This window comes from Podarcis raffonei, chromosome 10 (assembly GCF_027172205.1).
Source record: "Podarcis raffonei isolate rPodRaf1 chromosome 10, rPodRaf1.pri, whole genome shotgun sequence".
NCBI classification, from domain to species: domain Eukaryota; kingdom Metazoa; phylum Chordata; class Lepidosauria; order Squamata; family Lacertidae; genus Podarcis; species Podarcis raffonei.
Window position 1 is genome coordinate 55449104 of NC_070611.1, and position 27493 is coordinate 55476596.

At 44.4% G+C, this 27493-nt stretch overlaps 1 protein-coding gene across 2 annotated transcripts in view; it reads left to right on the forward strand.

Moving 5' to 3' along the window:
- The first annotated feature begins 15665 nt into the window (after window positions 1-15665).
- The window catches only part of PTN (pleiotrophin), a 91657-nt gene continuing 79829 nt past the window's right edge, over window positions 15666-27493 (forward strand). Inside the window, exon 1 of one of the 2 annotated variants that reach the window (XM_053405175.1) lies at window positions 15666-16010. The gene's annotated coding sequence lies outside the window, so the exon portion shown is untranslated. The remainder of the gene's footprint in view (window positions 16011-27493) is intronic. The other variant, XM_053405176.1, reaches the window with a different exon arrangement.

A 27493-nucleotide genomic window follows, 5' to 3' on the forward strand; every position in this document is an offset into this window, starting at 1 on the left:
GAAGGGACCACAAGGGTCATCTAAGTCCAACCCCCAGCAATACAGGAATCTTTTGCCCAACATGGGGCTTGAACCCATAAACCTGAGATTAAGAGTTTAATGCTGGACTAGACGGTCCTTTGGTCTGATTCATCAGGGCTCTTCTTATGTCATCACACATGAGGGGAAGAGAGGATAGGGCATGTTTTATAAACGGCTCCTGAATTACAGCTGGCACATCCCTAGTGATACTGCTGGAAAGGAAGTTTTGAACCTTCCCTATTTTCTTTTTAGAACATTTTTCAGTCCCACAATGAAAGACGCAAGCTGAAAAGGAGAACAACAAAATATGTCTTCAGTTAACATTTTATGAGCATCCAGAGCCCCAGAACTTGTTGATATCAGATCATTCAACCTCACATCTGTTCCAAGTGCTGCAATAATACCACAAAGGGCTCATTCATGCCATCTGACCACACTGCAGCGTATCCCTGAGATGTGTATCGAGGGGCTGCCAGCTGGCATAGAAAAGCTGTGGAGGGCAGGGGGAGAGTGGCAATGCTGTGCTTTAATCCAGAACTGGAGTTCAGATGGAATGGATGAGTTGAGAGAAAAGTCTGCAGAGGTTGTTTTCTCTCTCTCCTGTAAGTGGAAAAGTATTTTCTTTCCTATTTTTGTCTTCAATTCCCAATGCATGCAAAGCCAACTTGATCACCGAGTTCACAAACAGAGGTTCTCAACTGGAGTGGAAAGAACAAAAATAGAAATGTTAATTTTTTAAAAGATACACTTTCTATCTTGGAGACTCTTGCAGAATTGTATAAAATATAAATCACGAAGTAGAATGCTGTCAAGTGATTGCTTTCCCCTCTCAACAGGAAAAGATGAGTGCTTCAGGCAGGTACGAATGATTAGGAACTCAAAAGAATTTGCTGAGCACACAGACCAAGTCAACCAAAACAGTCCCTAATTGTTATATGAGGCTGGCTGTTTCCTTGAAGAAAGATGGTGATTGACTTGTTTACATAAACAGGTCAATGCTCACCTTGCTCCAGGAAAACAAGAAGTCTTGTGTAATAATGATGAATGATCCATCTTAACAAAACCATCAATTAGCCCTGGAACATTAGTTGCACTTTGCAAAGGTAGCCACGCAACAGTTAAAAACATGACCATATACACTGTCACCAAGCCATGGTCTAAAGCACTGAGCCTCTTGGGTTTGCCGATTAGAAGGTCGGCAGTTCAAATCCCTGCAATGGGGTGAGCTTCCGTTGCTTTGTCCCAGCTCCTGCCAACCTAGCAGGTCAAAAGCATGCCAGTGCAAGTAGATAAACAGGTACCACTGCGGCAGGAAGGTAAACGCTGTTTCTGTGCGCTCTGGTTTCCATCACGGTGTCCCATTGCACCAAAAGCAGTTTGGTCATGTGGGCCACATGCCCCATAAATCTGTCTGTTACAAACACTGGCTCCCTCGGCATGAAAGCGAGATGAGTGCCACAAACCTATAGTTGCCTTTGACTGGACTTAACCGTCCAGGGGTCCTTTACCTTTTTTACCTATACCTGAAAGCGTCATGCCTGACAACAGGCCACAGTTTACTGGATGTGACTCTATAAACAATTGTTCCAGCAAGAAGCTGTAGCTGATGGGACTTGTAGTCCAAAATATCTGAATGGTACAAGTTTGGCAGATCCTGTATTAGTGTTATAATTCTCTTGCTTCTTCAGGTGTTCATCTTTTCTATTGTACTACTTCTCATTTCCACTTCTTTGATGGGGCTTGCATTTCTTGTATAAGTTATACCAGCCAGTCCCCTTGCACTTCTCATGAGGCAGGATACTCCTTTGCAAAATGACGAAGAAGACTAGCATGATCCATGGAACCAGATGGAGGAAAAGCCAGTTGCAGGGCAGGAAACATTTGGACCAGGTACCAGGAAGTTTCCTGCAGAAAGTCTGCAGTAGGAAGGGCAGCACATTCCACTAGGAAGTTGAAGAGGAAGAAACTCTTATCACAGTGGTGGGAAAACTCTGGTTTGTAGGCGTTATTTGGTCCATGGGGTCATTTCCTCACAAGCCATGATCACTATACCTCTACCTGCTATAAAGGTAAAGATGTGGCTCCCTGCCAAAAGTAGGGTTTCCAAGCCCCACCAATCAGTGTGAGCCATGGTGATTGACAGATGGGCAAGCCTATCTGTCGAAACAGCCAACAGGCTTTGGGGGAGGTTAGATTCCGGCCCACCAACCCAATCCAATTCCCCATCCCTGGCTTATCAGGACAAATTGAAGCAAACAGGCAGCATCAAGCAGCAGGTTCAGGTAAGGGACCTTTCAATTGCTCCCACATGTGATTATTGTAAGGTGCGGAAATGTGGTGGTCCACAGAGAAATGAATGTTGATTTTCAGTGTAATAAAGTTTGAGAGCCACTGGCATAAAGCAGGATGTGATCTCTTCCCGCTGTCATTCTTGGCTCAAAGCAAAATCTAGTCTCCACTCTACGTCCTGAAGCAGGTGAGTGCCATATTTTAGGGAACAACTGCTTTTCTTCTCCTGTCGTGAGATTGCTCTGCTGTTTCTGATGAGCAATGAGAGATTTGTGCAGAAGACAGTGCTAGTAGAAGAAACTCTCTAAGGAGCCCAGTGTAAATAAGAGTCAGTGTAAAGCAGTTGGCTGAAAGGCTGAGCAACAGATCTGAATGTTCCCAGACCAAATATTGCCTCTGGTATGAACTCAACAGATGGCTTTAGGCAAGATACTTTCTCTCAGCTTCAGCCCTTTATATCGTCAACATGGGGATAATAATACTTACCTTGCAGGGTTGTTACAGGGATATCTGTGACAATGCAGCTGAAATGTTTTGAGCACTCTAAAGTGGGGCAGGTAACGATTTGGCTTTCTACCCAAAGTGGGGTTTGCAATCAACTGATCACCAGCCCTGTGCCTTTGTGCATGTGGTTCGATTTCCAGCTGCACAGGTAAAGAAAAACACATCACCTGTCAAAATTGTCCATGGAGGTTGGGTTACCTAAGGATCCAGCCCCTTGGCTGCAAAAAGTTGTCCACCTTTTCCTCTGCTGCTATCGTATGTTGTCCCTTCCAATCTCTTGCATTTCCCCTCCATTTTTAAATAGTCAATGTTCTGCGCTGTGCTGTTATTTCAGCACCATTTTCTGTGAAGGGGTTATTTTTTCTATAAGGTGATCCCAGCCAATCAGGAAATCACATAGTGAACAGGATGATGTCATTGACTCACATAGCCTATCCAACTGATGTGAGTGAGGGCAGATGAAGCTGCATTTCATGTACCTCTTCTTTCACCCTCATTTTGGGTCCCGAGAGGAGGAGCAATGGGCAGATTCCTCCATCTGTACTTCAGCAAGAAAGACACAGCAGTAATGACCACCAACTTGGATGGCACTGAAAGAGGATACAACAGATTCGTGGAGAATAAAGCTATCAGTGGCTACTAGCCCTCAATGCCCTGCTCTGCTTCCAGGTTCAGAGCCAGCAAAGCTTCTGAATACCAGTTGCTGGAAGCCAAAAGATGGAAGAGTTGCTGGAAGCCAAAAGATGGAAGAGTGGGAGGACTTCTGAGTCAGCGCCAATGACGAATGGCGGAGTTCCTCCGATCGGAGGAACGAGCTCCGTGGAAATTGGGTCTTCCCGCCGCGGCGAAGGCGGGGACCCACTAGAAATCCCAGGCGGAGAAGCCTGGGAACGTGGGGTTCGGCAGAGCACCAAGAGCGCCTCCCCTACTCACGAGGAAACCCCTTTTTGGGGCTCCGGAGTGAAGTGGGGTGAGCAGCGCGGTGCTGCGAACCGATCGCTATTTCCATGGAGGGAAGCCGCGCAGCCATCGCCAGAGAGCGCTGAATTTTTCCTGATGACATTCGGACTCTAAATCAAGTACCTGTGAGTAAAAACGGAGAATTGGATCAAGAAATTTGCAAAACTTTTGAATTAGGCACAAGCGGGAAGGTTTAAACAGGAAGTCTGCCTTCCGCTTTTTGTATATAGATTGAAGCAAAGACCTTGCAACCTAATAGCCTGGAAAACTGCTTTAAAGTTGGAAATTTCCTGCATCTACAACCAATAAAACCCCCTTGGAAAGCAGGAGAAAAGAGGGGGGGGAATTTGACTGTCTAATCCTGCAGGAGGAGAGTAAAGGAATCTAAGTTTCCATCGTCCCAAACCTGGGGACGGGGTGTCGGGACAGAAATTGCTTGTGACATCCATTGATTGAAAGTGGAGTATTTTGACAGATAGGTAAAAAAAGAGAAGAGAAACAAATTAACTTCAACGCTACCTTCTGCATTTCTGTATTTTAAAGATACAAAGTATTTGAAAATTGAAAGGACTTGAAATCGAAAGTAACTTTCTTTGTTGGATACAGTGGTACCCCGCAAGACGAACGCCTCGGAAGACGAAAAACTTGCTAGACGAAGGAGTTTTTCGTTTTCTTAGCCGCTTCGCAAGACGCATTTCCCTACGGGCTTGCTTCGCAAAATGAAGCTTGCTCCGCAAGCTCCGGGGATAGCGGGGAAGCGCAGCGCGTCTTCCCCGCTGTCCCCGGACCTCTTTTGAAGCAAGGGGCGGCGGGGAGAAGATCGCTTCTCCCCGTTGCCAGCCCCGCAATCTCCGGGGACAGAGGGGAAGGCGCGCGCACCTTCCCCTCTGTCCCCGGACCCCTTTTGAACCAAGGGGCGGCAACGGGGAGAAGCGATCTTCTCCCCGCTGCCCCTTGCTTTAAAACAGGTCCGGGGACAGAGGGGAAGGCGCGCGGCGCTTCCCCTCTGTCCCCGGACGGTCTCCATAGGAACGCATTGATTGATTTTCAATGCATTCCTATGGGAAACCGTGCTTCGCAAGACGAAAAACTCGCAAGAAGAAAAAACTTGCGGAACGAATTAATTTCGTCTTGTGAGGCACCACTGTACTTAAAAAAAAAAAAGTGGATACAAATTGTATCCCCTAGAAGGAGCCTGTCAGTTTGCTGTTGCTGTTTATCTGGGATCTACAGCTGCAAGTTTTTGGATCGTGGGACTTGCTGTCTGACCTTGAACAGAAATGAGTTGGAAGGAATGTTTGGTGTCTGCCCTTGGTATGACAAATGCCCTGCTGCAGCAGCTGCAGGACAAAATGAATTTGATGCATGAAAAATTGAACTTGATGAGTGCTGTCGCCAGTGAATATGATTTAACAGGGAATAAGGATAAAGAAGTTACACAACAACCAATTCAAGAAACTGGCTTGACAAGACAAGTCCAAGGGCAGATGAAGAAGGAAGAGGCAGTAATTACTCCTCAAACAACACAAAAGGAGGGATTCAAAGTCCTGCAGGAACAAAAGTTACTGCGCTGGAAGATTGAACTTGGAGAGTGCTGGGATGGGTTTGAAGTAAATGAAGCTCTTAACTCTAGAGGGACTATGAAACAGGTGAATAACTATCTTTTGGAGAAATATTTTTTGGAATACAAAGATGACAGGGAGTGGGACTGGGGGGAAGGGGCCAGTCTGACAGAGGAAAAGGGAAACTATTACTGGATGGAAACCTCCGGAGACCCACTCCCTAAGAAATCAACAACAGACAAAGAAGTGCGTAAGCGCAAACAAGGACAAGAAATCGTGCAGAAGGGGCCTAGAAGAGACTTAAGGGCCTCCGATATTAGAACACCAGATTGATGGACTGGAAGTAATGGACTGAAAGGACTGACATGACCCGAAACCAGGAAGAAGGGACGTTGGATAAAAATTAGAGATATCAAGAGAAATTCTTTTGTTAATTTTGGAATCAGTGTAACATTAATGAAACACCAGGGAATATGCCGGAAAGGAACTAAATTGGCTTTAGTAGAAATGATTTAAGGAGATATGAATGAATAAGACGTAAACTTTGAAATTTTAAGATTTTTAAGATAAGATAAGGTTAAAGAGATTAAGGTAAATTGAATTACAGATTAAATTAAAAGAGGGAAAGGTTATGTTGAATTAATAAACAAGATAGATTTTGAAGATTAATTATTTAAATTAAAATTGAGAAACATGGGAAGAATTTGCTGGAATAATGAATTAAACTAGAATGCAAAAAGGGAGGTGTGAGGAAGTTCAAGAAATAAGCAAATGAAAAGTTGTAATTTGAGATTTGTATTTTTCTTTTTTCTTTTTTGGTTTTTTCTTCTTGTTTTATTTTTTGCTGTATTTTTCTGTTTTTCTTGTTTTTGTTTATGTATTGATGAAATTTTGAATAAATATCATTTTAAAAAAAACCAAAAGATGGAAGAGTGTTCTTGTGCTCAGGTGCTGCTTGTCAGGAGCTCGGCCTACACTTGAGTAGGACCCTGGCAGAGACACATGCCCAACTGGCATGTTCCCTCCCTCCTGGTTGATCATTCAGGAGCTTCATAAGCTTTCTTCACCAGCACACTTAGGGATCCGAAGAGTTTGCGCAACTTGCATGACAGACCGCAGCAACTCAGCATTTTGGCTAATCTACTTTATTTACATATAAACACACATGGATCATTGCAACATGGCTCCCTCTCTCTCTAGCATCAGACAGCAAAGAGAAAAAGAACAAAGGACAATAGTCCCACTTAACGGAACACAGTAACACAAACATCCTGTTTCTGTCACTTCCCACTCCGTGGAGTCAAAACATATACCGTGATGTGATAGACAAAAATCCCATGACTGCAATCATGGAGCAGGAATTCTAACACTGCTAGTGGGCTTCCCACAGGCATCTGGTTGACAAGTGTGAGAACAGGATGCTGAACTAGATGTGCCATTGGCCTGATCCAGCTCTTCTGATGCTTTTATGTTCTTACCATCTCAAACTGTTTGCCCAATCAGTCCAGTGTTGTCTTCTCTGACCAGCAGCTCATTCAGATGGAGCTGTAACACACTCCTTGTTTGCTTACTGCGCAGCTTGTGAATCCTTCCCCAAGTTAAATAATACAAATATTCAATTATGGGTTACAAAAGGTGTTGGCTATGTTCTACCTCCACTGTCAGAGGTGGTATATACTAGTGGCTGGGAATCTCAAAGTACCACTTGGTGGGTAGAGTACTGTTGCATTCAAGGTCTTGCTTGTATACTTCCTATAGGCATCTGGTTGGCTGCTGTGAAAACAGGATTCTGGACTAGAAGGGCCATGGCCCCAATCCAGCAGGCTCATCTTATGCTCTTGACAAAGCCATTTCCGAGCTTGGGAGGAGAGGGGGTTGCGGGATATCCCCTCCCACACACGCGGGGAATGGGGGGGGGAAGGAAGCGCCATCACCTTCCCCCAAGGAAAGGGTAGTCCGGTAGAGGACTCCGGGGGGCGTTGCCTTGTCCGAAACCTAGGGAGGTAAGGGCCTCCGGCACGCCCCAGAGCGGTGACACCCGTGGGATCCTAGTTGGCGTACTTCAACAGGTCTCCCACGGCTTGTGGATAACCCTTCCCGGTCTCCATGCCGGGTAGTCGATAGGAGCCAATGCCTAAAGCCAATACCTTTCAATTCTGTAATCAATAAAGTTGTGGCCTTTTTATGCCTATTAACCTTAAATAATGTGTCCAGTGTCTTCATTTCACATGGGGGAGGGGACTTGCCACGCAAAGAGCATAAGCTGCCTGTCTTGAGCAGGTTGTAATCACCCTGCTTTCCAGGACCCTGTTTTTCTCATCTCTCTCTCTCACGTGTGTGTGTGTGTGTGTGTGCACGCACATGCTTTTAAACCAAATTACATTGTGATGCTTCTTGTGCTTTTTTTTTTTTTAAGCTTATGGTACAGAATAAATGCTTTCCTCCTGGAAATCTTATCTGTAATTGACTGAGTCATTACATGAAAATCAAGAGAGAGGGGATACAGCTTGGAGCACTTTTAAATTCCAACAGAAGCTGAAAGTCTGATCCCTCTCTCTCTGGAAGAGCAGATCAGTTGCTCAGAGTGTTTAGCTCTTGTTTCTCTCACTCTTCCTGTGCATCCTCTTAAGAGGAAATGTTCAAAAGGTGTAATGCTAACCACTCTGGGGATCAGTCCTATATTCATCAGCTGGAAAGTGTTATATTGCAAAACACACATATTCAAGCATTGAGGAATTCATTGCTGTTCTGGTATCTTCAAGGTCACGGTGACGTGATGAAGTTCTCTGAATGGAGTTTGATGAAACACCTCCCAGTGAGGCCAGAAAATACATCTCATTTCCAGTATAAGCTGGACTTTTCCATTAAAGACCAGCCCCATCAGGCTCTGCCTTTCAACTGCAGCAGCCATTCCATCAGGAGAGCAGTGGGACTGCAAGGCTTTTCCATCTGCTCAAAGATCAGCAACATTTGGGGCCTCCTCAGTTTCTCTTAGTTTCTCGTTCTTCCAGCCTTCAATTCAGTCCTCCACATTTCCACATCTGTTTGAATATCCTTTATTATTATTATTTTTAAAGAAGCCTTCATCAGAAAATTTCTCCCAATATACACATTTCTGCAAGCAAGTTTCCCCACTATAATGCATTTTTAATGTTATTTTTATTAACATATACACTTTTATGCATACTTGTTTTTATTGATAATTTTAATATTACTTGTAAATTGCTTAGAAGTTTTATTACAGACAACTGGTGTATATAAATTTTGGTACAGCAGTTGGTGGAGCATGAGACTCTTAATCTCAAGGTCATGGGTTTGAGCCCCACGTTGGGCAAAAGATTCCTGCATTGCAGAGGGGTTGGACTAGATGACCCTCGTGGTCCCTTCCAACTCTACAATTAAAACTCAAAACACACACACTATGTGCCATTTGCAGATACAGCCTTTGCATAAAAGTATGACTGCATTTCAGCTGGAAAAGCAGGAACTCAGGCTCCTTTAATCCCAGAGCAACAGGCATTACATTTACATGCAAGAGAGCCAGCAATGACTAAACAGGATGAAATTAATAGCAGGAGTTTGTTATTAAATATTACACTGCCTTTGAAGGTACAATACAATACAAATACGTTTAATGGCATTACAGCCTCTGAAGGTATATCCAGTATTAATCCTGAAACACAAATATTGCAGCATTGTTGCTGCCAACAATGGTTAGATAATAGTGCAATTTATGCTTAATTTATGCCACCTTAATGGAGCCGTCATCTCAAGTTGTTGTATTGTTCCTGTCCCACTCGTGAGAAATAGCCTGAGAATTGCTGATCAGGAGAGCGGAAGGCTGCAGCGTAACATCCAAGACTTCTTCAAGGATCACCGTAAACAGTGAAGAGGAAAGAGGCACATGGGAATTTGATACCCACAGAACCCGGCTTCTTCTCATAACTTAGGTCAGGGATAAACATCACAGTTTGGATGACTACCTTTGAAAGGTGTCTTGGGTCCAGGATACCTGAGGGAGGACTGCAGCTCTGCAGCTTTGCCTACAGAAGGTCCCAAGGTGGATCCTCAGCATCTCCAAGGAGGGATGGGAATATCTGAAATCCTGGAGAGCTGCTGTCACTCAATGAAGACCATACTCAGCTACGTGGACCAATGGTCTGGCTTGGGATAAGGCAGTTTTCAATGCCCCTGGCAAGCAAGACTTACTTTGAAGATGGTTAAGTAGAGTTGATGTCATTGTAGGGACAAAGGTCACTTGGAGCAAGCCTGGGCGCTGAGGGCAAGGTGACCCAGGCAGCTGCCACTTGGCCCAGTTGCTGGTGAATCAGGAACTCGGGGCAACCCAACTGCAGCTTGTATCTGCTTCCTTGTAAGTCTCTGAGTTCAAAGCCCAGAGAGCAGGAAATTTGTTCCATGTAAAGGATTGCAAGTAGAACAGAAAAAAGAATCACCACAAACAAAAAGGAAGACCATACAAGGCTATCCTGGAGCGGCTAATTGATGTCACCCCATTGAGGGTTGTAAAGACTGAAACTCTTTAAACTTATTTTTGAAAATGACACAGAAAAGCTGCTACCTTACACTTTTTCTTTCTCTGGTACAGTACCAGCTCCAGGTTCAAAATTACAAAGCCAGCTATTTTCTAGTCACATGTGCGGAAGTTATTTGATGTTAATGGTTCACGCAAAATGAAAATCTTATCAACCGGGAGAAGAATGCTTTTCGGATCACTTAACTGAGTTTTGGCCTTTTGTTTGCAAAATGTCAGAGAAGTGCATCTTCAAAAGAGACCATCTCATTTCTTTACCGAGGATTCTAAGCACATCTGAAAGTAGATGTGCCCATAGAATGACTTTTGCTTTTCTCAGGTAGTCTTTCTGGGCCTGATTTCCTGCTTCCACCATGCTTCCATCATGGAACCCAAAGCTGGGTACATGTGATTGCCACACGGTCTCCCATCCGGGCACTGACCAGACCCAGATCTGCTTAGCTTAAGAAGCTGGTCACCCCATCTGCCTTTAGACCACGGCCTGTGCCAGTCTCTGCCATGCAGGATCTGAAATGTTATGGTGGGTGACTGTGTGCTTGGTTCTGTTTAAACCTCCATAGGTTTCTCCATCAGCTTACCCGCCTGCCCCTCAAGCCCCAGAGGCTGACTAATTTCTAAGAAGAGATTCCTGTCATGGCACAGGCATGTTATGAAAGGTAGACCGAAAGCAGCTCAAGCCCCATGCTCGATATTTCAGCTAAATAATTCAGGATCGCTAATGGAAATCTGATCATGGTAGATGAGGTGGCAGCTGTGGGCACTCACAGCTGACGCTTGGCAGCTCAATAACTCTGAAAACAACAGTGGAGGAGAAGGTGGGGGAAAAAATCTTTAAAATGGTCATGTTAAAATGGTCTCTCGTTTTCCTGGAATGGGGTTGCTCTCTCCCCCCCCCCTCCAGCTTCATGCTTGCAGAGGCTAAAGGCTGGCGTGGATGAAAGAAAGAAATTGATATTTCTGGGCCATCTGGAACAAAGGGATAAGATCAAGATGAGTTGACCTGCTGATGGAGCCATGTGTGCAATTTTGTTTGCTTTGAGAAAGAGAGAAAACTTTTGTTGGTGTGGTGTGGCCCTATTCCACTTAGTCAGCCTTTCAGACAGATCAAATAAGGTGTGTGTGTGTGTGTGTGTGTGTGTGTGAGAGAGAGAGAGAGAGAGAGAGAGAGAGAGAGAGAGAGAGAGAGATGCTTGGTGAAATATACTCAGAGTCCTGTAGTGATTTCATGCTTGTTATTGCAGCTTGTAAAACAGTGATTGAATTGCCCCCCAAACCTCAGGTTTTTATATACATTATTTACACAATGAGTCCTGTCTGATTGGCTGATTCTGCTTCCCTCCTGGAGCCTGATTGATCTTTTCCTGCAGGCCAATCAGTTGTTGCATTCTACGATCCTACCAGCCTAATAGGCTGATTAACTTCTTCCTGGAGCCTGATTAGTCTTCTCCTGCAAGCCAATCAGTTGTTGCATTCTAGGATCCTACTTGCCTATTGTTCTAGTATCCAAAATTAGTACATAACACTTGGGTATAAATACCAGAAGGGCCATCCATAGATCAGTGGTAGAAGAACATGCAGAATGCCCTGGGTTTCTTCTTGTAGCATCTCCTCTAGGACTAGAAACTTGGCTGCCAGTCAGTGTGGAGCTGGTATGAGTAACCTAAGGCCCAAAGCTGAATGTGGCCCTCCAAGTTTCTTAACCCGGCCCATGGGACTCACCCAACATCCTCCCTAGCCACACAGCCTGCTGGCACTGCTTCACATCCTCCTTGAGAGTTTTACCTAGCTGGAAAGTGTACTTGAGGTGTGATCATGTCTCTCAGAGTAGCCTCCCTTGAAGGGTCCTTGTGGGGGTTAAATGGGGAGGGGCAGTGGCGTAGCGTGGGTTGTCAGCACCCGGGGCAAGGCAAGTAATTTGTGCCCCCTAACCCGTGGATTTTAGTAGGGGCAGAGAGCTGCGAGTGCGAGCGCGCCCCCCAGATGTTGCGCCCGGTGTGGCCGGCCCCCCCTGCACCCCCCACGCTACACCACTGGGGAGGGGGAGAAAAATGTATGCCTCCTTGAGCAGTTTGGAGAAAAAGCAATAAATGCAATAAGTAAATCATCCCCAAAGAAGCATTGTTGAGATGATTTATGTACCTCCTTATGACATAAGGAATGTCATTTCAATGCATGCTTTCAGTAGTGCAGTGATCTAGGAAACATACTTATTGATGAAATGAGGTGGGATGCGCAGAAATCCCAACAGGCCTCAGATCTTATTTATGATGGGTGTTAGCTGTGATTCCAGAGGGCAGGACTAGATGACCCTTAAGGTCCCTTCCAACACTACAGTTCTGTGAGTCTTAATGGAATGGGGTGGGGTGGGGAAAAAGTTCCCAGCATCTCTTTGATACCTGGCTAGAGACTGCAAGCTCCCCCTTACTTCTGTAGCCACAGGACAGAGGGCAATTGATGATGCTACTTACCATAAGTACCTCGCCATAGATGGTGGTTCCTGATTAAAGGCATTCAAAATTATATATGAGCCCCACTCCCCACTCTTAGTGACCCCCTCCCAAACTAGGCTGCATCTGAGACATCAGATTAAGGTGGTATATTATATACCTCATAATAGACATATTCATACCTGTCTTGAAACGGGTGAAGTTCTTTGGAATCATATTCCTTAATCCCACACTTGGGCATGTATTAAAGGAGAACACTTATGTTTTTATGAGAATAATTGCAAGTGTGCCAACATCTTCAGTTCTGAGGGGAAACATGCACCCCACCAGATGTCATATTGGATGGTTTTAAAAGAGGATTAAGTCGCATTCCTGGGGGGTAAGGCAATCAATTTCCCAGCAGCCATGATGGCTATGTTCCATCTCCACTGTTAGAAACAGCATGTCTCTGAATCCCACTTGCTGGGCATTGTATGTGGAGAGTAGGGCTGCCCATACGTCCAGATTTTCCCAGATATTACCAGGATTTCAAAGGTAGAAGTGACGTCAAGGGGGAATTTCCTTAAGGCGGAGGTTTGTCCTGGATCTTTGGCAAGTAAACCAAAAATCACTTTGTCTAAATAAAGCTTGAAATATGCCAACGCTAGGAGAGGGGAGTGGTTCTGCTTGTGACTTTTATCTGGGCATCTGGTTGGACCAGAGTGCAGGGCCTTTGGCCTAATCCAGCAATGCTCCTCTTATGTTCCCTTCCACAGATATTTTTGGGTACCTACCTCACCCCTTGGAGGACTAGCCTACCGGAGATGTTTGAAAGAAAGTAGCAGATTTCAGATGAACACTTATGCTAGCTTTTTCTATCCTTCTTCAAAAGAACTCCATCATATCTTCCCTTTTACTCAATGAACTGCCTCAGGAAGGCTTAGGCTTCATAGTCTATGGAGATTTCCCAGCATGCCTTATTCTTGACCGATTCTGATCCCCTTTTCCTTGCAGGCTGTTTTCTCAGTCTATTTGAAAGTAGGGATTTGACTTCGGCAACTTTTATCGCTTACCTCTCCTCCCCCACCCTCTCCTTAAAAACATCGCCTTTATATATAATCCATCTGAAACTGAAGAGCTTGAAGGAAGCCCTGAGGGCAAGAATCAAAACCTAAGCAGAGGAATGTTTTGCTTTTTTCAATCACTGGCGAACAAACACTTTTTCTCAAGGAGGTTTGGCTTCACTGGTCCACCTGCTTACCCAAGCAGGTGTATTATGTGGTCTCTTGGGAGTGGTGAAATAAACAGAACATCAGAACATCAGGTGTTGAGTGATAATCAGGCCAAATCTTTATTGAGGTTGGCATGGCAGTTGGGTAAGGAGCAGTTGTTCTGTCAGGGTTGGGAAGTGCATAGCCCCTTCCCTGGGAGTCTCCGAGAATCAAGTTCTGTTGTGGTGCGAGCCAAGCCTCCAGGATCTCACTGGATGACCAGGGTGAGAGATTCCTGCCAAGCAGAGGCCCTAACCCAAGCTTACTATTTAGTATTTCCTGCCCTATGCCCTTTCCACCCATGGTTCTTACCAAACCAGTTAACGCCTAATACAAGTAAGCCGTATTTCACTGAGGGAAAGGTGAAAAATGCACAAACTGGAGGCCAGTTGAGGTTGGAAAGAAGAAATATCCTTTTCGGCTCTGTCAACCAGCAACTCAAAAAGCTCAGTGACAGTGAGACCCTAACCCAAGGGTGGGTGGGATGTTTGCAGGGCAAAATGGGACTGAGGTCTTGTGGACGAGGCCTTTCAAGGCTAAGAATAATGCTTAGTACATGCCTGAACCTTGTACCCCAGATGCATGTTGTCAGTTGTCTTCACTTGCCATATTATAAGGCACATCATAATTCCCTCTGAAGAGGCAGGTATGTAGATTGGGGTACTCCTGAATCATCTGCTGTTGCTTGAGGCTCAGGTGGCCTTGGTGGCACAGAGTGCCTTCCATCAGCTTTGCCTGGTGGCCCAGCTGTACCCCTATCTGGACAGGGATGGCTTAACTTCTGTCGTCTATGCTCTAGTAACCTCTAGGTTGGATTACTGCAACACATTATACATAGGGCTGCCTCTGAAGTTGGTTTAGAAGCTTCAGCTGGCCAGCTTGCTCCCTGGGTCAAGATGGTTTGAGCATATCACACCAATCCTGGCCCTACTGCACTGGCTGCCAATTAGCTTCCAGGCCCAATTAAAAAATGCTGATTTTTACCATTAAAGCCTTTAATGGATCAGGATTGCAATACCTCAAGGAGTGCCTCTCCCCATATAAACTATCCCAGACTCTGCTGCATTCATCATCTAAGGCCCTTCTTCGTGTGTCTCCTCCACACAAGGTCCAGATGGTGGCAACATGGAAACAGGCCTTTTCTGTAGTGGCTCCCCATTAGTGGAATGCTCTCCACAGGGAGGTTCGCCTGGTGCCTTCATTATATATTTTAAGGCACCAGGTGAAAATTGTATATGAGGAGAAATTCATTGAAAATGCTGGCAATTTTTCATGAGGACTTTAAAAAACACCAAGTGATGTGGAAATGTGGAGAGCAGAACTTAATACAGTGGTACCTCGGGTTAAGTACCTAATTCGTTCTGGAGGTCTGTACTTAACCTGAAACTGTTCTTAACCTGAAGCACCACTTTAGCTAATGGGGCCTCCTGCTACCGCTGCGCCGCTGGAGCACGATTTCTGTTCTCATCCTGCAGCAAATTTCTTAACCCGAGGTACTATTTCTGGGTTAGCGGAGTCTGTAACCTGAAGCGTATGTAACCCAAGGTACCACTGTAACTGAAAAAACGAGAAGCTGAGGAAATCTGAAATTGGCAGAATCCCCTATCCCTAATTGTTGGCACTGGGCCCTTGTTTACAGATGTAGCTGTTGTGAGCCTTTGTTCGTGTATGTGACTAAAATTGCAGTGTTCACCTGTGCAGACTGTTTGTTCAAGCTGTTTCCAGCTCAGATGAGCTTTGGCAAAATGCATCTCGGCCAGCTGTTGTGAAAAAGTGCTGACTTTTGGCTACAGACTGAGCAAAAAGGGTTGATACTCACTGGTTGTGCAAAAGCTTACAGACTGATTGGGTGCTTCCTGCATCTGAAGTTTCTGAGGAACTGAATAGTATCCTCTTACTTTCCCTCTGCACTGACTGAAGCCCCTTGAAAAAGATGTCATTCCTGATGGAGAGTTCCTCTCCGATTCCCCCCCTCCCCGCTTCCTGCCTTTCCATCGGTCTTGGTGGGAGAGACTGCCCCTTGAGTGACCTGCTTTTAATAAGCTTCCCAGTCAGATCACATGAGGGAACTGTGCTCTGCTCTCTCCCCCCCTCCTTCCCTTTCTTTTCTCTCGCTCACTCAGTCACTCACAGTCTGCTCTCTCTATAGTCAAAGCAAGGATCAGGTTCCCTGCCTTGAGTAGAGAAATTCTGGGGGGGAAATTGAAAGAGGAAGAGGGTAAACTGAGAAGAAGAGGAGGAGGAGCAGAGGGACATTGGAAAGGGGGCAAAGGAAGAAAAGGAGTCAATAATTTCGAGAAGGGGAGAAAAAGAGAGAGAAGCGGGAAAGTGCTGCATTTGCCGAGTGAAGGTGTAGCGAAAGCTCAGAAGTCCTCACGGGGGATTGAAGACTGTTTAACAGAGACGGGAGATTTTGCAACTCAAAGTAAGTACAAGTGGATTTGATTTGCAAACGCTACTGTTTGATCTCTCTTCCCCCCTCTTTTCAGTGTAAACGGGGATGGATGCTCAGCAACAGAAATCCTTAACTTTCAATGTTTCCATGGATTGAAGAAAGTTGATGGGGGACCTCACAGTGGCTTCTGGATGTGTGTTTTGTGTTTTCCAACAGAGCGAGGGTGCTGTTCCTTCTGTGTAACAATAGCAGTGTTTGGTATTCCCCAGTAGAAGTTCACACTGAGTGCCAGATAATAGGAGCACCATTCATGAATTTCTTGGGTCCTAGATGGGTGGCATGATGGTGCACTGACCAGGGGAACCAGTTGGGTCAACTCTGAGCAAATTATGAGGGGCAAAATGTGTGGGGACTTTTCCTGGGCTTTTCTCTCTGGTATCTTCTGCATTAGCAGGCTGTAAGAGAAGTGCTAGAAGTGGAACGAGGGCCCAATTGTTCCCCTTGGATTCCTCCTGTTGTTTGAGCCCTGCTGGTGTATTGAGATGGGATGAAGGAGAGCTGAGTGACGTGCAGAAGAACCTGTTCTTCCACATCTCTTCCCACGGAGAGTGTGCGCTCTTGTACCCAGCCATAAGCAGAGGGGTGGAGCTTTCCATATACTCTCATCGGTACCAGCTAGTGTTGGTCACTTTTCCTTCCGCTCCATTGGATGAAATGACATTTAGAGGCTGACGGGGACAAGACTGCAGATGGTTGGATGCCAAGTGAGGTTTTCTAGCATTAAAAAGCAGCAAAAAGCTGCTTCTGCAACTCTGTTTTCAAGAATCTAATTTAGCGGGAGTTTTACAAGGATGTTTATACAATGCAACTGTCACGAATGGGATGTTTTTAAAAGCTGCTTTCCCCCCCCATGCCACATCTGCTTCCCAAGCTTGAAAGAACTCAGGGCAGTGTGTATATGTGTGTGATTGCTTTTTGTGTGTTTAAATTTTGTATCTTAACTTTTTTCTATGGAAGCTAAGGTGGCACCCAAGGAAGTCTAGAGAGTGTCCCAGTGGCACTGGCCAGACCCAGGCTTGCTGAGGTGCAACATGGTTGCCATCTTACTAAACTGTACCTTCAAACTATTCACTGGCAGTTTGATTGTTCAATTGCAACACAGGGAACCCAATTTCACCTGTAGTGTTAGCAAAGCAGCAAGAGACTGGGCATCTGACGTACTTCCTTTTCACCTCTTATAGGAAATGGAAATCTAATATTGTTCCATAGAAAGTGTGAGGATAGGATGAGAAGAAGGTCCAAGGAACGGAGGGGCAGCAATCACACAGTCTTCCATGGCCTCATTCGCGTTGGGTTTTTTGGGTTTCCAGTCTTCCATATGTGGTGCTGTCCCATTTTATTCTCCCCACTAGCTAGGCTGAAAGATGATGGCTTAACTAAGGCCACACAGTCAGGATATGAACCCAGGACTCAGCTGAACCCTCTGTGCCAAGGATGGGGAGCCCTTGGCTCTTTAGAACTTGCTTGACTTCAACTCCTATCAGCCTCAGTCAGACCAATGGTTGGGGATGATCAGAGTTGGAGTCCAACAACCTCTCATGGGGTTGGGGTGGCACAGGCTCCCCATTCTTGTTGTGTGTGGTACATAGAGATCTAAACAACTTGAGAAAAGGCCTGCTGGATCAGGCCCAACACCCACCTGGCCCAGCACTCTGTCCTCACAGTGACCTACCAGATGCCTGCGGGAAGCCCACCCACAAGCAAAACCTGAGTGGAACAGGATATCATCTGTTCTGGCAAAGGGTGCAATGGGGTTCATACTGATGGTGAAGTTAAAGGAATTTAAGCAGGCCATATAAAAATATAATCATGATTTTGTGATGATATATGATCATACAATCATGATAAAGTCATGATAAAGTCAGTTCAAGTAGATGTCATCCTATGGCAAAACTAGTTGTGTGGTTATTTTTAATTTTTTCCTTAACTGCATTTTAAAATGATGGTAGGTGTTCTAAAGTTTCATTGCCAGGCAAAATCAGTCAAATGACCATTCACCCTGTGGTGCTGATGCTAATTAAAGAGAACTCTTCCTCTGGGAGATCAGCTATCTGAACTGTGAATAATAAATGATGATGCAACAATAGACCAAGATGGATTGGAATTAGATCCAGCTGCCCTAGATACCCCAACCTGCCCTTGCCAAACCCTAATCTTAAAATCAATTTTTAAAGACCACATGGGCAACATTCCTGCCACCACTCTTGGTTTCTGGGCTGCAGTAGCTTTTATTAAAATTAAATATCTAAATCCAGTTTTCCTTAAAAAAAATACTGACCCACTAGTCTTCACATATATCAAAATCTGGCCTGGTGTTTTCAGTGGGATCTGAGAATTTGGATTTAACTACAGTTTAAAGCTAAGGCATCTGCCCCTTCTCTGCTTCTTTTCCATCTCTCACCATACATCAGCCTTTGTCCATCTGATGCTATCCAAAAATTTGGACTATAACTCCTACCAACCCCAGAAAACATGGATGGGAGTTGCAGTTTAAAACATTTCAAGGGCACCTTGCTATGCGCATGTACAGCTCTTTCACAGTGACACTAACTGCAGCCCATTTTGGCTTTGGCCAATGCACATGAAAATGTACAGAGGCTGTTCGAGTGAACCCTACTATGGCCAAAGTTAACACAAGTTATGACATGACATCATTGACACAAGTGATAATCAATGACATGGAGTGTCAGATTCTGAACTGATCTTATGTTACACTTCTGCTTTAGTTAAATGTTACTGGGATCCAGGGGCAAGACACTTGGGTTGTTGTTGGCCAACGGGGGAGCCAATGTGGTGGCTCCAGATGTTGTTGGATGACACCATGTCAACTGCTTCTGGGTTAAAGTGATGGTGATAAAAAGGTGAGAGCCAAGGCAATCACTGGTTCATTGGGCAGTGCAAATCTCACTTTGTCACTCTGCTATGCGAGAGTCTGCTCTCTCTATTCCTATGGTATCATATTTCCCCCAAATGGACACTCGGTTGTCTCTCCCTTCCCCACATCACACTTTTCAGGGTAATGTAAGTGAAAAAGAAGGTTGCCCAAATTTAGACAGGAAGTAGGGTAACAAAGGGAAGGGAGGGAGCGATGATGTTAGCCAGGGATGGGCAGAAAACTGAATTACAAATATTCAGGGGGAAATGCTGTCCTCCTCTGGAGGCTGGAAGAATGGGAGAGATATGTTGGTGGGAAGAGAGTTACACTGTTGGAAGTGCCTTGGCTCCACTGACATAGATACTCCAAAAGTGCTGTTGGGCTTGTGGGCCAGGGGTATGCCCCACATCTCCAGCTCTTTTGCTTCCCCAAACTGTAGTGGTCAAACTGTATGCTAACCCTGTGGCTGGCATAGTTAGTTGCCTTCGACTGCATTTAATGGGGGTGGGCGGGGGGGGGGGCGAGAAAATGCTGCCTCTCACCTCCTGCTCTGAGCATTACAAAACAGCAGCTCAATAGATCTGGCAGTAGCTATATCAGTAGATCTCCTCCACCCTTGGCATAAAGGAAAATTAGTTTTGCTCTGCTTGGCTGCAATCCTATACCCAATTAGCTGAAGTAAGTCCCATTGTGCTCAGTGGGGTTCACCTCTGTGCAGGGTTGCAAGAATTCATTGTTTTTTGTTCCACACTGTTTTCGTCACATGCAGGCCTGCTTCCGTTCTGTTGCAGTTTGTCTACGTTATTTGTCTTGCTGTCCACTGTGGCAAAAATTATGTTGTCATTATGTAGTTCCATCCCATATCCGTTTCAACTCAAAAGAAACACAATGCAAATGCAGAAAAACATAATCAATTGCATATCATTTGTGCACTGAAAGCAACAACCACATCCAATACTGATTGTATTTACTGGATGGAGTTCTGTTCTAGACATGGGACAATAAGCAAACAATGGCAATTTCCGCTACTGTTTCCATTTTCATCAAAGTTCTCTGACATCCCGATCTCTGAGGAGGCATGCATAGGATTGTACTGTTATGCTTTGGTTCAGCTGAGAATGAGGACTGAAGAATTAAGCCAAAGGTGTAATGGAAATAGTGATTTTTGAAAAATGTAGCATCTATATGTTGCTGTGGGAAAGATAAAAGCCTGAACACACCTATTCTTGCTTGCTTGCTTGCTTGCATGGTTTGTTTTATTTTAAGAACACAAGAAGAGCCTGCTGAATCAAGTCAGTGGTGCACTTAGCCCAGAATCCTGTTCTCACAGTGACAAGCCAGCTGTCTATTGAAAGCCCACAAGCAGGACCTGAGTGCAAAAACTCTCTCCCCTCCTATAGTGTTCAGCAACCAGTATTCCGAAGCATACTACTTCCAGCCCTGGAATGAGAATGTAGCCATTGTGGCTTGGAGCTTTTGATAGCCTACTCTTCTATGAATGTTTGTAAACCTCTTTTTAAACCATCCAAGTTGGTGGCCATCACTGTGGGAGCAAAGGCCGTAGTTTAACTATGTGCTAGGCGAAGAAGTTCTTTGTTTCCTCTGTCCTGAATTGTCCAGTGTTCAGCTTCATGGATGTCCGCAGGTTCTAGTGCTAGAAAAGAACAAAAACTTCCTTCTGTCCATTTTCTTCCCAGTTTGCATAATTTTATGCACTTCTATCATACCACCTATTAGATGCTTTTCCTCTAAACTTACAAGCCCCAAATGCTGCAACCCTTGATGGTTTTGGTTGCCATTTTCTGAACCTTTTCAGAATCAGTGGCTGTGAAGAGGTCTGGGGAAGCATACATACACACACACACACACACACAGGGGTGGGGAGGTAGAAACAGATTTTCCTCTCATAGTGAAAATCTGAAGTGCGCAAAAATTCAGCCGTGCCCTAATTCCACCATCAACCCACTGCTGCCATGTGAGAAATCTGTTATGTCTGGAGCTTCAATCCCAGAATAATAGGCAGGTAGGATTTTAGATTGTAGTAATCTGATTGGCCGTTGGAGCTGTCCAGTCTGGCCCAGAAGGGAAGTTTGAATCAGCCTATCAGGTGTGACCTGGGGTGTGAACAAAGGATATATAGCCTAGGGTCTGGGAGGAGCCAGACACACACAAGCACTGACAGACACACCCAATGACTGTTTCTATTACAAACGGAAATAAACTCTATGAAACTGAGGATTCTCTCAGAGTATATTTCAAAATCCATCTAGACACTTTGTTAGATTCAATTTAGGGAATGTTGAAAAAAGTGCTGGTGTGGAAAGAAGACCCCTGGTCAATGAAGCACACAGCAAACTTTAAAAACAAATAAATCTGAAACCTAGAAGGCTTGCATCTTCAATATGTGCAAAAATGAGAGTTAGCACAGGGTTAGCCAATGCAGTACCCTAAAGATGTTGCTAGATCACAACTGTTACCATTCCCGAGCATGCTGGCTGCATCTGATGGACTCCAACATTTGAAGAGCGCCATATTGGCTGCCTCTGAATTTAGCACACAGGAAGGCTTCCTTCCCACCTTTGCTTCCATAAAACTCAGAGGAGCTGATTTCTCCGCTTGAGGTGTCCAGACGTGGTGGAAGGAAATGCCCTTTCTCCCTACTTTCATCTGTGGCTGACCCTACAAGCTGTTTTCTTTCTCTGCCAGACACATGAGAAGCGAAGAAGATTCAGCGGACCCCCTGAGGAATTACCCCTGAAGGCTAATAGGATAATGGAACAAGTTCCATGATCTCAGCTAAGTGTGGATTTGATGAAACAGCAGAGAGCTCCATTTAGCTATTTGGTAATAACATCACTCTGAAATTATGGTGGATCAATATGGATAAATATTAAAAAGCTTTGAGGAAGTGGAAGGAAATGGAGAGGAAAGTATTGAGTTTCTGTCTGGACTTTTCTACGGACAGAGGATGCACTCAAGGAAGACAAGAAGCAACAATGGAGTCAGGGACTGTCTTCAGTGCAATGGCAACTGATTAGGGTCAAACAGTGCCCTTTAATAGGAAGATTAATCCTGAGATTTCCTTTCCTTGAAAAAACATGTCACCCCAATGAGAATTACATTGATTAAATTACTAACAGGTGATTATTACTTTTTTGCATTTATTTTGTTGAGTATCTACAGTTACATTTTAAGGTCAAATTTGTGAGGGTAGCTAAGAGTGAGGAAGAATTCTTTTTTCTGCAGAAAACATCATGATCTTCTAAAATTATTAGCTCCATGTGAACCAATGTTGACCTTCATACTCCTCAACAAATATTATTCCAAAGGCACTAAGGTATATCATACTCGACATTAAGTAATGTGCAGTATCATAGAATTGTAGAGTTGGAAGGGTCATCTAGTCCAACACTCTGCAAAGCATACGGTCCCCATCCAGTTTGAAACTATACTAGACCCTGCTTAGCTTTGCAGATGTGCTGGAAGTTTTATTGCTGCACCAAGATAAAGAACCTTCCCTTTCCAGACCCATTAACATACTAGACAGTTGAACAGAAAAAGATGTAAAATGTTGTACATAAGATCCTTCTCAGACACTGTGAGACTTTCCAGACAATACAAGCAAAGAGGATTGCTTAAGGGATTTAGCCTATGTGGATTCTGATTAAGGATGGAGGGAATTTAATTCAGTTTCCAAGTAACAATGAATTTACCTAATCCATACTCAGGGGCAAAGGAAGGCATCGAGACACCCAGGGCGGGCATCATGATGTAGGGTGCATGTGCGGCATTGCTACGTATGATGCATGCGCCGTACGTAGCGAAGCCGCACATGCGCTGTGTAGTGGTTTACCGCTGGCACCGCTCCAGGGCCGTACAGATGGTGCCGGGATCCTCCATCACTGCTATAGCTGTCTTCATGGCTGCAGTGGCGATGGAGGGATCCCAGTACCGTCAGTACGGCGCTGGAGCAGCGCCGGAGACAAACTGCTACACAGTGCAAGTGTGGCATCACTACATACAGCGCATGCATGCAACGCCGAACATGCGCTGTACTTAGCGGATTGCTGCTGGTGCCGGGTTCCTCTGCTCACAGCAATAGCCGTGAACGGAGAATCCTCCAAAGGCGGCTGCTGTGGTGCGATGGCTGCTTGTGCTGCTGTGAGCCCCCGCGGGGTGATTTCTTATCTCCCCCGCAAACATGGAACCCGGGGCGTACCGCCCCCTGTTGCGACACCACTGTCCATACCTTCCAAAGTACAAGAACTGAAACAGAGCCATCCTGCAAAATTTGCGCTTCTCTGAATTTTGCCTTGAAGTTCCTCAGCCAAGTAATCGACTGGAGCAGAGTATGTACCAGAAAACTTACATTACTGAAAATAACAATTGAAAATGCATTATATTAGGGGAAATCGCTTCCAAAATTGCATATAATGGGCAAAACTGCATGGAATTGCTTGCAACAAATATATATATAGTAAGCAAAATAGTATATAAAATTATGTAGATTGGGAGAAATGTGTCCTAAAATGCTGAATAATTTTGTGAGGATTTTTTAAAAAAATGCAAACTGATGTGCAAATGTGAATAACTGAACCTAAGATGAGGTGGACATGGGGGGAACTGACGGAAAACAAAATTGACAGGTTTGCCCATCCTTAATTCTGATGCAAGCTAACCCAATCTACACCTCTGGGGCTTGTGCAGATCAGATCTTAGTTGTTCGCCATATTTCGCACTTCTAGAATGTGCCAATACAGTGATCAGCATTTCTTTTTAAGTATGACATGTATTTTTAAAAGAGCATTTTAAAAGAAAATGCAGCTAGAAATGTGTGTTTCTAACAGGATAGAGTGGACTTGCGGGAGAACAAACACAGATGATTTGTCCAGCCTGGCAGACAAGTGCCGTCAGCCAAATGGGGAAGCGGTATCACAAGTGACTTGATTGTATTGTCCAAAGCTGCTCTGAGCTTATGAAGATTGTTGAGCTTATTAGAGATAAGTTTGTGTAATGAAACTGAAAACTCCAGCTGTTTATGTGTTTTGTGTGTAAAACCACCATTGTTTAGGATCATAGGTCTTTGCAGACATCCACTGTGTGTATCACGACCACACAGCTGGGGTGGGGTGTGTTGCAATGACCAGCCTGGACCCTGACCTATCCTGAAGGACTCCCAGTCACAGGAAAAATCTGCCCAGGAACCTCCACACAGTGGATCTGCCATTATGACCCCCCTGTCCCTTCCATGTTCAGTGGAATGAACATTACAGAAGTAGAATGGAAATGGCCGACAAGTTATTCCAACCTCAGTGTGTTAATAAAAGATGGCTCTTCACTTCCCCCCCTACAAAACCCTGAAGAAGGAAGTCTGTCATTTTTCTGGAGAATCTGTGGATTTCTTTCCTCATTGGTTTTCAATAAAACTGTATCTACACTTAAATGTAAAGAACATAGGACTTCATAGGACTGTCCAGTTTCAGAAAATAAGATTGGTATGATACAAATGAATGCTCCACAACATCCAAATTCTCCTTCAGTGGGAATATCAGGGAGAAGTGTACTATCCTACTGTTCTCAATGTTCCAGACTTCTGTGGAAATATATGTTTTTATGTGAGGAAGCGTTCAAACTGTGGTCCTGCCCTTCGTTCCAAAATGGTATCACCCAAGCATAATTCATCTGAATAGTCTAATATGCCTTGGTTCCAATGGTCAAATACACTTGCCCTTCCAAAGCATATTTTCCAAAACGTGAATCTGCTTCTCTGCTTAAACCAAAGGAGAGAAAGAACCATATCTTTCTAGTAAGGTTATAATTATTTCCCCTAAAGGTAGGCAAGTATTTTCTGCTGGAGAATATAGCTTCAATTAATGGATTGGCAATATGTTGTTAGCAGTAATACATGTTGCATGCATGGGATTCATTTTGTGACTTTTTATCTCCAAGAAAAGCATACAGCAATCAATATGTGATGTGGTATGAAACCAGGACACTGTAACTAACCTAACATGCTCATGCACATAATTCCTCATGGGATTCAGGTGCCTTGCTAGTGCTTGACCCATATCTTTTGTGTAATGGCCTGGGATTTTATCTTCCTTGTCCACAGGGAACTAGTAGCCCTCATGATCATTCAGTTTCCTGATTTTCTCTCAGCCACTCTCCAGCTTGAGCACGGCGTCTCTTTCTCTTTCCATCACCCAGCCACCTTGGTTTTATCTGATCTTCCATTGTGCTCTTAAGCACCATTGTTGACCTCAATTTTTGATGGCGTGGTGGCCCTCTGCATTGGCCTTTTACCTATTTCACAAATGTATATGCCACATTTCAGTAACAATTTCTGGGGCAGTTCTCCAAGAAACAATAAAATCACAAACACCTATAAAAATAAAACAAAACAGCAACATCAAATAATAATAATCTGATGTTTAAAATCAAAAACATCCTTAGATATTACTAGCGGATATAGCAATACACTTCAGCTGAGGGCATCAGAAAAACAGTTTATGATAGGGTTGTGCAGCCCATCTGCCCCAGCAAGGATGGCCGGTGGTGAGGGAGGATGAAAGTTGTCCAACAACATCTGCAAGGCCAGACATAGTTAATGGCACAAAGAAATGCCATGCATTTGGTGCATTGCAATCACGCCTTTTGTACATGTAACTTTTGAAGTAAGCAAAATAGCTCTTTTTTGCATGCTGGCTTCATTTTGTATTTCAGAAAAGGAACAGTGCAAAGAGGTTCCAAATATGTACAACAGATACTCTGGTTTCTCTTCAGATCGTATAAATCTTTCTCCTTTTACCAAATATGTACCACAGATTAATATCTCCAGTGGATTTCTTGGGTGGGTAGGTGGGAGCTGATTCAAAGGTGGTTCTGGAGGATGTGTTTTCAATACTGGCTGTTGAAAGTGGCGCATCTCTCAGCTGGAGTTGTGACACCCCCAGGTGTTGGGCCTAAAGGACAAGGTGGATACAAATATCTCAGGTAGCTTGGCTTCTTCCATGCTCTTTGCTTGAGCCAGAGCATCAGGAAAGGGCTAGATCATGGGTAGGCCTGGGGGGCCAGATCCGGCCCAATCACCTTCTAAATCCAGCCCACAGACGGTCCGGGAATTAGTGTGTTTTTACATGAGTAGAATGTGGACTTTTATTTAAAATGCATCTCTGGGTTATTTGTGGGGCATAGGAATTCATTCATTCCCCTCCCTCCAAAATATACTCCGGCCCCCCAAAAGGTCTGAAGGACAGTGGACTGGCACCCTGCTGAAAAAGTTTGCTGACCCCTGGGCTAGACTCTCAGCATCTCTGAGTGTACCTCCCAAATATCAAGTCTTGTCAGTCAAGTTCCTCCCACTCCCCTCCGTATGGGATTCAGATTTCTTACTACTTATTAAGGTTTTATCTATATTTAGTACTATAAACTCAGGCCATTGTGTGGTGGATGCACATTTGATATATGCGGTTTTATCCAACACATGCATTTTGTACTTTGCCCTGGTTTCAGCTGCACGTAGAATGCATCGTTGACATTTCTAAGTGTGCTGCAGGCTGGTGTAATTGCAGCTGTGACCATAATGTGATCGTAGCTGTGACATCGTTGGGTTATTTTTTCCCAAGGAAAGAAAGGAATGAAGGATGGATGGGTGGATGTACAGAAGGAAATAAGGAAGGAAGGGACGCCCTGGAATTATATATGATCATATACCCCCATGTGATTGTTGTCATTAATAGTAAGGTTTGACCAAAGCTTTTTGTGGCAACGGAAATGTCTATGTACAATACTACTATGAAATGAATCAATACATAAATCTTGAGCTGCTTCTTGGGTGTTTTTTGTCTGCATATTCATTTCACAAAATTTCATGCACCACTTGATTGCAAAAAACCAATGACCTCAAAGCGGGTTGCAAAGCAGTCCCTTAGTGCAGCGGTTGTACACAGTAGTCCTCATGCAGTCTGAGATTTTATGCAAATGTTTATAAACATGATGACTGATTTCTTTTTGTAGACAGGCATCTAGGAAATGTTGACAAATGCAAACCTTGCATCTAATTGTGACCATAACTGTAGTGTGTGTGTGTGTGTGTGTGTGTGTGTATCTGTACTATTGTGATTACAGTGGCACCTTGGGTTACAAACGCTTCGGATTACAAACACTTCGAGTTACAAACTCCGCTAACCAGGAAGTAGTACCTCGGGTTGAGAACTTTGCCCCAAGATGAGAACAGGAATAGTGTGCCGGCGGCGCGGCAGCAGCGGGAGGCCCCATTAGCGAAAACACGCCTCAGGTTAAGAATGGTTTCGGGTTAAGAACGGACCTCCGGAACGAATTAGGTTCGTAACCTGAGGTATCACTGTATTGAGTGTCATGCAGTTTGTGAAAACTCTTTCTCTTGGGGTCAGTCATAAGTTTACAGTAAAGAGGGATTCTGGCAGAAAGCAGGTCAATAGCCTTTTCAAATTGATTCAGGGAACATTTTGATCTTCTATTAAGCTCAGATAAGGCCCATCATCAGTAACAACAGAATATGCCCATCACAGATCTCTCAATATCTTTATTTTGATGATTG